Source organism: Ceratotherium simum, chromosome 16, assembly GCF_057802395.1.
Source record: "Ceratotherium simum simum isolate JZ-2026a chromosome 16, ASM5780239v1, whole genome shotgun sequence".
Lineage (NCBI taxonomy): Eukaryota > Metazoa > Chordata > Mammalia > Perissodactyla > Rhinocerotidae > Ceratotherium > Ceratotherium simum.
The window spans coordinates 48,582,424-48,597,794 of record NC_141915.1 but is presented as its reverse complement, the minus strand read 5'-3'; positions in this window follow the sequence as shown (position 1 = coordinate 48,597,794).

The window sequence follows — 15,371 nt, the reverse complement described above, 5'->3', positions numbered from 1 at the left end:
TCAAATAGCTGATGCTCTTTGCTGCACACAGTTCTGTCTCTGCCTCAAATCAATCTACTTCAATCTACTGGTTTTGCTCTGCCCTTAGGAACTGCACCAAATAAACCCTGCTTTGCAGCTTCACATCTGAGAGTAGTTATCCGTCTCCACTGACTAGTCACCTCTTCTCCAGGTGAACTATGTCCACGTCCCCTGCCCACTCTGTGATTCTGGGGTATTTCATCATCCTGGTCACTGCCCTTTGTAGACCCTCTAGATGGCAACGTCTCTATTAAATGTGATTTCCAGAATTGCCTCAAAACTCCAGCACCAAATGCTGGAGACCATCACTTTCCTTGATGTGGGCGTTGTGCACTTGTCTGTTTTGTTTGTTAGGAAAATGACATAAACCTGTAACCTAAAGTGCTTTCCAGGCCTTGAGCCAGTCTCTACCAGCATGTACCTGGAAAATTGGTTTTTGGAGTTGAAAGTCAGTGTCTTACATTTACTTCCTTCCTTTATCAAATTATGCACTTGCCCATTCAACCTAGAACTGGCACCCACAAAGATGCATGTTTTTTTCAAATTTCGAATGCTTCCCCAATTTTTTAAGGAAAAAAGCTAACAACTCTGCCCTCTTATGGCCAATCTGTTGTTTTCCTCTTCTTTAATATACTGCCTTGGAATAGAATGGATCAAGCTGATTCCCTTCGTGGTTTTGACACTGCTTCCCTCGCATTTTCTTCTGAATAACACACGTCCGCTTGTGGAAACGCAGAAGAACCTGTTATAAGGTGGCCGGTGACGGCAGTTTCAGAGCCTGGCTCGTCCACCCCTGCCACCCGCCTACAACGCCTGGCAGGGTGTCGCTGCCCTAGAAGGCAGGAGAGACTTCTGTCCACAGAGCCTCCATGAGGACTGTGAGCCAACCTCAGTGCTTCATATTTTATTTTGAAACAATCTGAAACTTGCAGAAAAGTTGCAAGTCCAGAACGAAGAACTTTTTTCTAAACTAGAGGTTCCCAACTTTTGTGGTAGATGGCACCCTCTGTGTCTCAGTAATGTTTTCATGGCACTCCTAGGCCAAAGAAATAGCTAACAGTTCTACATATTAAGTTATTAAGTAGTTGGGTTACCGTAACCCTGGTCATCGCTCTGTTCTGTAGCTGCACATGCCCTGTTGTGTGGGTGTGCCTAGTCTCCAACGGATGGACATCTGGGTGGTTTCCAGCCAATACCTCCACTAGTAACATTTTCCCAGCCCTCCCTCAGAAGCTACTCTTTGATCTTATCTGCATTTTCAAGACAAATCTCCAAGTCGTGAATATTAATATTATTACTCTTTCTGGCCTCTGTGCTTTCCTTCTGCTCCAAGGGCATTAAACAACCACATCACAAGTTCTCCTCTAAGACTTGTGCCCTGGTTAAATGGCTCAGGAATGGCCACTTCTTGGCCAGCTTTTGGAGGGGCCCAGAGCAAGGCTGGAAAGCCATTCCCAGGGAGACAATAGTCAAAGTCTGATAGATGTTGCTGTGTTTCCCTCAAACTTGAAAATATTCTGCGGCACCCCTAGGAGTTCACTGCAGTACTCTGGGGCTCCTCAGCACACAGTTTAGGAACCATGATCCTAGGTAAGTAAGTTGGTGACTTGATGTTCCATCACCCTGAATTGTTAGTGTGTATTTCCTGCAAAGGTGGACATTGCCCTACACAGCCCCATGCCATCATTGGAATTAACACTGACACATCACTACCATCCAGGTGCCACCATGGAGGTCAGTATAAAGGGCCACAGTGGACTAAAGGAGGGAGCGACCAGGAGGGATGAGGGGACTCTCTGTAAAGGTGAAGGGTGATTGGGAGCTTCCCGGGAGGAAGGGGGGCATTCTACACCATGCCGCACAGATGTAGGGGAGCTTGGCGTGTTTGTGAATGGTGAGTTCACTGAGGCTGGAGCCCAGAGCCTTGATGAAATATGAGCCCAGAGACTAAAGACATAGGCTGGGGCCAGAGACTTAGAACCTTGAATTCCAGATGAAAAATTTTGGACTTCATCTTGGAGGCAATGGGGTGCACGAGGCTGGACTCATTTTTGACAACAGTCTCCCAGGCCACAACTCAGAAGGTGAAGAGGAACAAGGAGGGAGGCTGCGCTGGGAGAGGATTTGGGAGGCTGTCCCCTGGTCCAGCGGAGCAGACTGGAGGCCTAACAGGGATGGAGGGGCGACCCCTCGTAGAACCAGGTCCTGCTGACTTCTCTTCCCCCTCTAGACTCTGCAGATGGAGCCCGGCCTCCCCTTTGTCTAGTCAGCCCCACAGCTGGCCCCACAAGAGGAGGCGCTCCACACACATTCACTTAACGGTCTCAAAGCAGACCTGTTCAAGCGCGAATTGAGAACCTGACTGAAGCGATGTCAAGGAGGCCAGCTCTCAGGAGGCAACATAGCATCTCAGCTAATCCTGGAAGTTCTGAAGCCAGATGGCTCATGTTTGTTTCCAGGATCTGCCAAACTCTCCCTCCCTCAGCTAACAAAAAGATAATAAGAATCACTCTATGGGTTGTTGTGGGGATTAAATGAAGACACCTGCATGAGGTTCTTAGCAGGTGCCTGGCGTGGGGCAAGAGTGAAATAAATGTTAGCTAATGTCCTCACACTTCTTGAAAGATCTGTGTCCTAACAAAGGAGTTGCTTTTGTCTTGACCAATCCAAGGACCCAGAATTTGTTTCATCAGTAAATTCTTAAGAAATAGAATATTGGTGGAGGTGGGGGCTGGGCTCCAGGAACTTGGGATGGAGATGGGAAGGGGCAGAGTGGGTTCCTAGGCTGCAGAATGGTGAGCTAAGAGGGAGGAAGATTCCAGAAGGGAGACTGGTGTCCAGAATCCAGCAGCGAGGTCAACAGATGCTTTGACTCAAGAGGCTGGACCAAGAGGCAGAGACTAAGGAGAGGCCATGGGTGGACCAGGGGTACCAGACAGGATGGATGATGTGGGTGGAGTCGGGAGAGGCTGGCGGGTGTGGCATAGGAGAAGGAAGGGAGAACAAGAAGCAAAGTCACGTGTCTCCATTCACTCTGAGCACAGAAGATCCTCCCATTGATTCCTGGTGTCCTCAAAGGGGCAGAGGGAGGCAACAGAAAGGATTCACAGCCTGGGGTTCAGGCTCAGGGGGGCCCACGGCCAGGGGGAGGAGGAAACACCCCTGGTCCAATCTTGGCCCAACTCCCAGTGAGTCTGAGGGTGTGGACCCACACAGAGAAGAAGCCGGGTTAGAAACGGAAGCCATTCCCACAGCGGAATGCCACAGATCATTGGCACGCATTCTTCATGAGAAAGGGGATTTCCTTTGTGACAGCAGTCCAAAGATGATTAAAATTTTTTTTAATAATTTAATTTATTATATTATTATTAATAATATAATTTATTATATTATTATTAAATAATAATTTAATAATTTAATAATAATTGCTGATAATTAAGCAGCAAACGAGTACGGAGACACTTCTTCTGCCAGAGAACATTGCAGATTGCTCTGAAGTCCTGCCCTCTCTGGCCAAGAAGAAGAAAAATGTGGAGAGTCCAGCAATTACCTCCAAAAGCTTTCACCACCGACGTACTCTAAGAGTGAGGAACAGGGCAGGGAAGGGCTGGACAGAGGGAGAGGCTGGAAAGGGTAGGCCCTGGGCACCAGGGTTGGAGCCAGGGTGTCTGAGGTGGCGGGAGAGGAGGCTGAGAGGAGGGGTCGGTGCTGCAGGCTTCCCCAATTCTTGGCTCCCAGCCTTGGATCTGGGAATGCAGTGCTCACTTCCTCGAGTCTTCCTGTCTTTGAGAACGAATTTCTCGACAGCAGAGATCCAGCTCTATGAATTCACAAACCACGACTTGAAAACAAGCTTCCTGCCTTAATAGAGGCACATCTGTAATCAACTTGGGGGCCATTTAGGGAAGCAAGTGATCCTCACCGGGGCCCAGCTGGTTGGCATGGAAACGCCCAGCACACAGATGCCGGTTCTGGCAGGTTCTAGGGCAGAGCATATCTACCCTGCTGTTCTGCTGCAGCCATCTTGGTGCTGTGGATACGCTGACTGAAGCTAAAAACCAAACCGCTTCAGCTTTCAGATGTTGTCCACTAACGAGTTATCAGTCAACAAATAATGGGAAAGCCAGACACTGAGGAAGGAAATACCAGTTTGAACAGTGGAGCCTAAAGGAAGCAGCTGACCCAGTGGGGTCTGTGATCAGGGAGGGCTTCCTGAGGAGGTGGCATTTAAGCCCAGCCCCGATGAATGACTAAGAGTTCCCCAGGGAAAGGCCTCAGGCAGACATTTTCTGGCTGGGGAGCGGCATGTGCAAAGGCTCTGAGGTGGGTGTGAGAGCCTGAAAGAAGCCCAGGACAGCAAGCACGAGGGTGGAGGGACATGAGGGATGGAGGTTAGGGTAGGGGTGAGGATTCAGATTTTAATGATTGTGCACATTACTTGGTATTTTTGGAGAGAAGAAAAAGCATTTACAGAGCGATTTTGCATAAAAATAGTTGTCAAAACTGCCCGTCAGACCAGTTCACAAGGGCCTGTGTGTCCTTCCCTACCAGGTGTTCTGAATTAATCTGTTTCTGAACACGCTGCAGAGAACTCAGCAGAGGAAAATGTTAAGTTTTTAGTGTGAATTTTGTGTTTATTCCGAATTATTCCCCCAGAAAAGGGTGGAGAACCCTCACATTTGTTCTCCGTGCAGAATTGGCCACTTGACATGTGTTGTCTCCCACCTAATCTTCAGAATGATCCGAGAAATAGCGGCCATTTTTTCCACTGCATATTGAGAAGGTGGAGTCTTGGAGCATCCGAATTACCCCAAACCACCCGCCAGCAGGTGGCGGAGCCTGACGTTTGCACTCAGGTTTACCCGACTCTGAGAACTGTCATCCATCCATCACCGCCTGCCACCTTCAACTGAGTTTTTACCGAAGGGTCACACGCAGCCATTAAACAGTATTTACTGAGTGTCCGCTGCGTGCCAGAGGCTGTTCCAGCCGGAGCCCCTGCCCCTAAGGAATTGACGTCCAGTGGGCGTGGCTGGGGATGGAACCCAGTCACCACCCTAACACACACCTGAGACAGCTTCACGTGGAATGACGATAAATCAGGATCAGGTGGAAGGGAGTGGGGGCGGCCTCTCTGAGGAGGTGACATTTGGGTTGAAACCTGAATGGTAGGGAACATTTGTGGAATCTATGAACAATAAAGGTTTGCATTAAGTTCAGAAAATGGTGGGATAACTCTCGGAGCAAGAAACGTGGTGCGGGGCCTTTGTCAAGGCTGCCTGCACAGACACAAAGGGAGAAGCCCCATCTAGTGGCCAGATCCGGCAACTGCAGGGATCGAGCCTGCAGACAGGAGAACGCCGTGCGTCGAACATTCACAAATACAAGAGATACAGTCCTTTTAAAGACCCCTGCAATTCAGAGACTATACGATAGGTAGTTTTAACCCCTAAAGAAATAAATAAACAAACAAACAAATAAATAAGCAATAGCCCCCTAAATAAATAAATAAAAATCTCCAAACTTCACATACATCTGTGTGTACGTGCACACGTGCCATATTTTTTGCCACCTAGGTACCACCTGTACTACTAATATTATTCACATTTTTTCTGCAAACCAAATTACTTGTTTACTTAAATACGTTTCATTTAAAAGAAAAATCTTTGCTATCTCAGACAGTAAAGGGAAATCCAATATCACGCACAAAAGAAGTAGAAAGTTATGATCAAGATGAATCCATGAAACATCAGATGGTGGTGTTGACTTCCAGCTGGGTGCTGCTGCCTCTGGCGAGTTCTGGACTCCAGACCTTGCTCTGTTAAAGGGAGAGATTAGCCAGCGTGACCGGGACGTCAGAGACAGAGGAGCAGAGCCGAGGCGTGCCTTAATTAGAAGGAACACAAGACACTTGGAGGAGACTTACTTTCTCGCAGGGAGCTGGGAGGGATATTATTTAAGGTCATGCCCTTGTTCCACCTAAAGTTCTGGGGTGCACTGTCCTGGGGACTCCAAAAACACATGACTATGTGTGTTTTCTTGTCCAGGCACGGAATCTTGATAGCCAACACTGGAAATGGCCCCGGTGACCATAAACCAACACCCCGCCCCCGGTGCAGACCCTGAGAGGCTGATTGATATGAACAAGAGGGCACAAAGCGTGGTGAGCCGGAACCAGAAACTGGGTCTCCTGATCTGCACTCCAGCGCCCTCTGCCTGCGCCTGGGGAAGCGAGGGCATCCACTGAGTGGGACAAAATCCTCCTTAATACAACTCTGTTCCAGTCATTGAATGCTGCTTTAAAACAAATCTGAACGACATGCATGATGCTTTGAGTACTCTTTACTAAGTTTGTGCATTATGATTTAGTAGTCAAAAGGAAAATAAAAGAGACATTATTATCTAAATATAGTATTTTTGCATTTTTAAATTTTTCACTTTTTATTTAATAGATTTTGTTTTTTTAGAGCAGTTTTAGGTTTACAGACAAATATAAACTTTAAAGTAAAATTTTCAGCAGTTTTAGGTTTACAGACAAATATAAATTTTCAAGTAAAATTTTCAGAAAAGTTGTCAAGCGCAATTGTACTCCAAAATCCACTTCATGACCTCATTCCTGATCAGTCTGTAGAAACAGGTATTTTTTTGATCCACTTGGGGCCTTGGGACAGGATTGGTGGGCGAGGCTGCACAGACAGCAGCCTGGAGTAGGATGAGATTTCATAGCAGAGGCTGTGGTTTACCCACACGCGGCCAGTGTCAGACATTGTCCCTAATCAGTCACTTGCCAGTTCCCATTCTGGGCCTCAATACTACATTTCCAGAAGCAAAGTATCTGCTTATAAAATATGGGAATAAAATCAGGAAGGGCAGACTCAGCCTAAAAGGTTGGGGCGCTGAAGTTTAGATTCCAACGGCTGAAGACGGCCAGGTTGTGCGTCCACCTCAGGGCGACTTTTCTGAGCCTGGGGACACCATAGGACCAAGAGTCGCTCCTTCCCACCTCCCCTGGGTCCCCTCCGCGAGAGACAGTGGAACGCAGCAATTTGGCAGCCTGGATAACGAGATTTCCACAGCTCTCCAGCTCCATCTGCTCCCTCGCCTGCCCAACTCTGCTCTGAAAACACAGAATCTAAAAGGACAGCGGCCTCAACTTCTCAGAGGCAGGAGAGTAGGAGAGGCCTGTGAAGAGCCCACTTTTCTGCAGCGCTTGGACCAGAGCTTCCTGGATTTGCACGAGTGGACCTTGTTGTCACAGAGCTCACATCCAAGCGGTTTCACGGTTAGTACACACTGACTGAGAATGTACGAAACCCACCAGAAGTTACTACGACTTCTGTAGTGCTTCATCACAACAGCATCTACACAGTCTTGAAGAACAGCAATCAGTGTACATACAGGATGGCAGGTACTCTGTCCGCGGACAGAGCTGCTTTTCCATGTGGACTTTAGACCCTGATGGTCAGTCACTGCCCCCTCGGGGTCTGTGGCCCATCAGTTGGGAATCTCTGCTTTAGATCATTCGTAAACATAGCACCTTGCACCTCGGCCACTGCACCACAACTGCCCTCTCCGAGGTCACCAATGGTCTCCACATGGGGAAATCCATGCCCAGCCCTCCGTCTGCAGCTGATGCAGTTGATTCATCTTCCTCCTTGAAACGTGTCTTCCTTTGGCCCCCAGGACACCTCCCTTTCCCGGCCACTCAATCTCCAGCTCCTTGGCTGATTCCTCCTCATCTCCAGAACTCTAAAATACCGAAGTGTCCCAGGCTCAGGTCTTAGAGCTTTTCTCTTTGAACTTGCTCCTCAGGGACCCCATCCAGCCTCTTGGATTTATATACCACAGACACATATGAGCTGACACCTCCCGAACATATATCTCTGCCGAGACCTCTCTCCTGAGCTCCAAACCCTGACTGCCTGGCTGGCATCTCCACTGCGAGAGCTAGTAGACGTCACTCATTCAACTGTCCCAAACTGAACCTCTGACTTCCCCCAAAGGCTACTCCTCCTCAGTCTTCCCCATCTTGGTAATGCCAATGCCATTCTCCATTGCTCGGACCAAAAAACTTGGAGTCATTTGTAGCTCTTCTCTTCCTCCCCATCCTCTCCCAATCCAACCCTCTCGACTCTATATTCAAAACACTTCAGAATCTTTGTCTGTTGATATGTGGCTGGATGAACAAGATGCGGTTTATCCACACAGTGGAATATTATTCAGCCTTAAGAAGGAAGGAAATCTGACACATACTACAACGTGGAGGAAGCTTGAAGACATTATGCCAAGTGATTCCATTTACACGAGGTCCCTGGAGTAGTTGAATTCATAGAGACAGAAAGGAGAGGGTGGTTACCAGGAGGTGGGGGTGGGGAATGGAGAGCTAGTGTTTAATAGGTAGGGTTTCAGTTTTGCAAGATGGAAAGAATTCTGTGGGTGGATGGTGGTGATGGTTGCACAACAAATGTACTTAATGCCACTGAATTGTACATTTAAAACTGATTAAGAAGGGGGGCCGGCCCCGTGGCTTAGCGGTTAAGTGCGCGAGCTCTGCTACTGGCGGCCCAGGCTCGGATCCCAGGTGCACACCAACGCACTGCTTCTCCAGCCATGCTGAGGCCGTGTCCCACATACAGCAACTAGAAGGTTGTGCAACTATGACATACAACTATCCACTGGGGTTTTGGGGGAAAAAAAAAAAAAGGAGGAGGATGGGCAATAGATGTTAGCTCAGAGCCGGTCTTCCTAAGCAAAAAGAGGAGGATTAGCATGGATGTTAGCTCAGGGCTGATCTTCCTCACACACACAAAAAATGATTAAGATGGTAAATTTTTGTTACGTGTATTTTACCAGAATCTGGTCACTTCTCATTTTCCTGCTACCACCCTGGTCTGAGCCACCATCATCACTTGCCTGAATGATTGCCGTCACCCTGGTCTCCTTTCAGACTTGTCTCCACCCAGAGCCAGAGGGATCTTGGTAAACCTAGGTCACGCTGCTCCTCTGCTCTGAGCCCTCCACTGCTCCTATCTCACTCTGGGACATGGTGGCCCTGTGTCATCAGTGGCCTCCGTTCCCCAGGCTGTCCCCAAGCACACAAGTTTGGGTCTGGATGGGTCACAGAGGCACAGAGAAGGTAAGAGCCAGTCCTCAGCCTGCACCTGCACCCCCATGATCTCCTTGACCTCATCTCCTCCTCCTTCCTCCACCATTTATTCCTCACAGCCATGCTGGCCCTCAATGTTCCTGCCCCAGGGCCTTTGCTCCAGCTGCTTCTCTCCCTGATGCTCTCTTCCTACCAACGTCTGCCTGGTTTACCCCTCTCCTCTCACCTCCTCAAGTCTTTCCTCACCACCTGGCCAGCCTTCCCTCACTGGCCCGTTGAAAATTGCAGCTCCAGCCCGGGCACTCCGTACCTCTCCTCCCTGGTCTGGTTTCCTCCATCTTGTAGCACACTGTGCACTTTGCTTTCTAATTTTCAATATTAAGTGTCTCCCCCACTGGAGTGTAAGCTCCGCGGGTGGGGATTCTGTGTACTTTGCTCGCTGGTGTATCCCCAGGGCCTAGACCAAGGCCTGGCTGATATTAGGCACTCAATACATCTTGAATGAATGAATGAATGAATGAAAGAGTGAAACCACGGGCAAGTCACCTCGCCAACTGTCCTCCCATTAGGCCATCTAGAACCGTGCTTCACACACCTTAGCACGGGTCAGAATCGCCCAGAAAGCTGCTTGAACAGACTGCTGGACACCACCCCAGAGCTTCTGACTCAGGAGGTCTGGGCAGGAGGTGAGATCCGGCGTTTCTAAGAAGCTCCCAGTGTTGCTGCTCCAATATCAGGGCTGGCTGGGGTGGGGGTGAGGGTGAGGGTGAGGGGTTGAAGGTCAGCCTGACATGGGAGCATGTGGAAGAGGTTTCTCCCGCGTTATAACCTCGGGCTCCCCTGGACACACACGCCCCGGGGCTGGATGAGACCCTTGGGGTAGGGAGAGGGAGGCTGGAGAAGACCCCAGACAGGGCTGGGGCGACAGCCCCCCTGCTCCTGGGGCACAGCCCCCTGGGCGCTGCCTCTGCTCCCGCTGGCTCTGCGGGCCCAGGAGAGGGAGCCGCTCCCCCGCCGTCAGCTCCGCGGGAGGAGGGAGGAGCGGGGAGGCGGGAGGGCGCCGCTGGGAACTTGGCCCTGGAGGGACGCCGGCCCCTCCCTCCTGCTCCGTGTCGCCAGTGCCTAAAGCTGCCAGGTGTCCAGCGAGACTCTGCTCATCGGCCAGGAGACTGAGAAGGAAAAGTGCCCTTTGTGCACAAAGAGCAGGACAACGGTAACAGTAACACATTTACTTCTGGAATAAGGAGACACATCATCCGTCATCCACACGTCACCCACAAACACCTGCTGTTTTCCTGTAAAGAAGGGTCATATACGTTCTATACAGACCCTGAGTCACAGCCGAATCTCACGGGCTTTGAATCTCATATGTACCCTCTCTCCTCCTCCTCCTCCTCCTGAGCTGCCTCTCCTCTCTCTCTCTCTCTCTCTCTCTCTCTCACATGCACACACACACACACAATCGTCCCTGCCAATCCCTCCCCCTTGCACACACAAAGGGCATACACATCTCCTCCCTCTGCACAGAAGTCAATGCACAAGCACGAATGTGGGCCTCTTACACGCTTGACCTCCCCTCCCCACAAGCACATACACGTGCCTGTCTGCAGCTCACGTACACAGAACGGCCCCAGGGGTCTCTTCCAGTCCCCTCACCACACAAACCCAGACTCACCCCTCCCAGAAAGACACACGTGCACACACATACCACACCGACCCCCCCACACACACACGCCACCCCTCCCGAGTCTTCTCTAGGAGTTGTTACTCCTAATTTGCCACACCCAGAAAACCAGCACGCTGACTACTCCCACTCCAAATCCTGGTTTGAGTCCTACTCTGCCCCCACCCCCACCCCAGGCCCAACCCTGGAAGTGAAGACACGTCTTCAGGACACACTCCAGGAGCAGTTAGGAGGCCGCATTCCAGGATTCATATGAGTTATGGCTGCTGGTGCCTGAGAATCAGCATTTTGCTAGTGTGCAAAAGCACTCACAGTGTGCCAGGTGCCGTAGTGGAGCCAGGGCAGCCAGAGATAAGAGGCCACAGGCCTGCCCTCCATGAGCTCACGGTCCAGTGGTGGGGGCAGCTCCGGGTGTTAGGTGCTGTAACACAGTTACTGGGTACCATGGGAACCCAGAGGAGGTCGTCAGAGCTACTTGGATGGGTCACCGAGGAGGGGATGCTTCGGCTGGACCTTAGAGAATGAGCAGGCATTTGGCCAGGCAAGGAGACAGAGACCCCCAGGCAGCAGAGAAAGACAGAGACCTAGGGTGGCATGTCAGCTTTGGGTGAGTCTGCTGGAACCTGGTTCTCCAGCCCCCCAAAATATCCTGCTTTCCTAGTATCCTCCCCACAGGTTTTCTTCAACTACGTTAGCCAGAGTCATGTTTTTATTGTTGTCTCCCCTTCCTCTCAACTTTGCTGTGAACCTAAAACTGCCCTAAAAAAATAAAGTCTTTAAAAACAAAACATCCACTGAGGACCTACTCTCTGTCAACAGGCAGGACACACCTATTAGTGAACAGGAAAATCTATCAAGAGGCCTTACCTCTCTCCTGCATCCCCCGCGGTGCCCAGCATTTGATGGGAGGCTCGAGTTGGATTCCATTTGCGTGGAGAGAACATCTGAGGGAGGAAGGTGAATGCGTTCACATGGCTGCCTTTGGTCAAAGTGATGGAGTGCAGAAGCCTCCCAGCTGCAAAGCCAGGCCTGTTGTTCTTTCCTTCTTCCAGAGTCACAGAACCCTTGATGTTTGGCGGGACACGTGGCAGCCTTGGCTCTCTTTGCAGCAAGGTGAAACCCGTGCACCTAACTTACACCCAAAAGGATGTAAGCATAAGTAGCATATGTAACTTTCAGGAATTGTTCTTAAATGGAGGGCATGTGTTTCCTTTTCCTTTTGCCTTCTTCCTCTAACTGGAATGTAGACACGATGCCCAGAGCTCCAGCAGCCATCTTGGACCACAAGATGACTATGGGGATAGAAGCCAGTTATGGAAGAACAATAAGATAGAAGGAACCTGGGACCCTGACGCCATGAGAGCCACACAAGCCATACCTCCAGACTTCTTGAATATGAAAGAGAAACACAGTTCTATCTTGTTAAGCTACTATTATTTTGGCTTTTTTTTTTTATTTGTTTCTTATAGGCAAGTCTAATCTGATGATATATCTATGGGTGCCTCTGGGCTTTTCTGTCTCCAGTTACATTTCCACCCCGGCCCCTCCTTCCTGTCCCCACCACTGTAACCCCCTTGAAACACAAATCTAATGGCTTCCAATGGTTCTCCATCATCCCTAGGATAAGAAATAAACTGGTTGTCTGCTCATGGTCTTGGCTTAGAGAGAACCAGCCTAATCCCTCCTCCTTGCCTGGTGACTTGCTATGACATTTAAAAGAGATATTGATGAAGATGGCAGGCCTGGGGGCAAGGGCTCCTAACTGGTCATAGGAGAGTGAAGATGTAAGACAAGCCGTGATGTGATCAGGGAGACGGGGATCCATGTGGGTGACCCATGGAGCCTTGGGCCAACAGGTAATAGAGTAGAGTGGGAGGCCAGCCAATCATCTGGGAATCAGCTCAGGCCTGCATACTTAGGTTTCAAGAAATAGTGATTCCTTAATTGGGATGAAACTAATAGCTTGTTAGATTACTAAGAAAGGAAATCACATGACCCGTTCAGTCCCCATATCCTCTACTGTGGCATCTTAATTGGATATTTGCGTGTCTGGAATGAATACTTAGAAAATTGCAGCCACAACCCCAAGGGAATGGATTTTCTGATCTAATCCCTCATCCAGAGCGTTGGTTCTTGGCTTGCCCGATGAAAGGGGCACCGTCGGGCCATTGGGCATCCTTTGGCTTCTTGGTGGTTGCTGGTGCGGAACGTGAACTGTGTTTCCAAGGGGTACTTGACAATCTGTCTGCAGAGATCCAATTTGATTTACTGTCCCAGAAGCCGGGGTGGAACCAATAAGTGTCTGATTATCACATATATTATTCTCCACAAGTAAAGATGGTAGTGCAGCAGGGAAGAAACTTTTCTCACCAGCCTGGACCAGAGCTGCTCTGAGGGAAGCAGGAACTACCTTTGATTAGGAAAAGACCGGGACTGATCAATTTATGGTGGAAGGGGAAGCCCTGGAGGATGGACGGGTGGAGATAAAGCTGATGATGAGCAGAAGTGTGGTGGCGGGTGTGCATGGAGGAGAGAGGTGTGGAGCATCACGTGCCCGCGTGGAGGTGGCAGGATGATGGAGCCCAAGTTAGTGGAAACGACCAAGGGACAGTTTAAAATAGCAAAGGCAACTGCAAGTGATCTTTCTTGTGGTTCTGGAATGTGTCGTCCTCTTGCCATGCCCTCAACACACAAAGTCTGTTATAGGGTGGCTTCTGTGAGTGGTAGTTTGTGAAGGACTCCAGGTAAACGGATAATGTTCCACACTGAAGTCAAGCCTGGGTTAGAGGAAATCCTATGAGATGACAAGTGGAGACCAGGAGCCTGAAGAAACTTGCAAAAGTCTTGGGGAGGTGGGATGGAGATTCAAGCAGATCTCGTCTTGATTCTAAGGAACAAAGTGAGCCCAGTTGATATCTGATAATCAGTGGGACTAAGTGTCTCTCAGGAGAGCAGGTGCTCGAATTATTTCTCCAGGAGTAGGGTGAGGTGAGCTGGGATGAGCCAGGCTGGATGGGACAAGATGGGTTATGCGTAAGGTGGGCTAAGCCACTAGGACTCATCCACCTGGGCCCCTTTGGGACCAAGTGTCTAAGTTTGGAAGATGCTAGTCTGGATTAGAGGTGCTTCCTATGGCTTTGGGCAAGAGGGAATTTAACTGGGCCATTCCCGCACTGAACCCGTGATCTCGACCTGAAGTCTGTGCCTAACTCAATATACACAGTTCCCACCTCACAGTAGCCTGTGATCTTGTGAGGCAAGTTCAGAGCTTAGAAAATATTTTCCAGTAGAAATGGCCCTGTACAAGATTCTTAGGTTTCCTGCCCAGCCCACAAAACTGGAGTTAACTTTCAATGTGTCTGGACCACGGGGCTAATAGAACTCAAGATCCTCACTGCCGTTTAAAATATTTTTTCCATAAAGAAAAACACAGTGCTAGTTGTAACTTAAAAACAAACAAGGAATATTGCTTTTCCAAACCCATCATCAGTGTGGACATCTCCAGGCTCTCACTGCTAGCTCACACAGGAGGGAGAGGTGTGGGGAACTCACCTAAGGGAGAAATTCGGGGACTGGGGACTCAGATGGGAACAGGGGAAAGGCAAGTTAAATATGTGAATCGGTTACGAGACAGTTAGCTAAACATCGAGCACTCCTTCCCTGGTTATGGATCCAGAGAATCTCAAAGATGGAAACGTGGCATCTACCCACCTAATATCTTGAGTCACCCCACACATCCTTGCCAACTGGTCACTCAATCTCTGCTTGAATGTCCCCAGGGATAGGACACTAACTATCAATCACCCAAGGGAGTAACTTTCTGCTCTGGAGAGCTCTGCATTGCTAATGGTAACACAAATGTACTACCTTTTCCCCATCTCGTTCTGCCCTTGGAGTTGAAACCCTCCAGCCCCTGGGAATGGGGGATGAGTGAAAGGTGTGCATGTCTAGGATGGAGAACCTAAAGCCAAGGTGGGTCTTGGAGAGCTGAGTGCTGAGATACCTCTCTACACGCCTATGAGACCCCTAACACCCACCAATGTCTTGTGGCTCTGTGGCTACTTGTCTTAGTTTGGGCTGCTATAACAGGAATACCTTAGCCTGGGTCACTTAAATAACACATTTCTCACAGTTCTGGAGGCTGGGAGGTCTGAGATCAGGATGCCAGCACAATCGGGTTCTGGTTTCCTCACATGGTAGAGAGAGACGGAGAGCTCAGGTCTCTTCATCCCCTTGTAAGGGCACCAATCTCATCGTGGGGGCTCCACCCCCATGACCTCACCCAAGTCTAACTACTTCCCAAAGGCCCCACCTCCAAATACCATCACGCTGGGGATTAAGGCTTCAACATATGAATTTTGGGAGGACACATACAGTCCACAACACTACTATTTATTGAGCAATTACTATATGCTAAATAGACACAATTGTTGTCCCCATTTTACAGATGAAGAAATGGAGGCTGGCAAGGCTTAGGAACTTGCCCAAAGTTTACCCAGTTAGTAAGTGGCAAAGCTGTTGGGCTCCCAAGTCCCTGCTCTTGAACCACTACACTTAGTC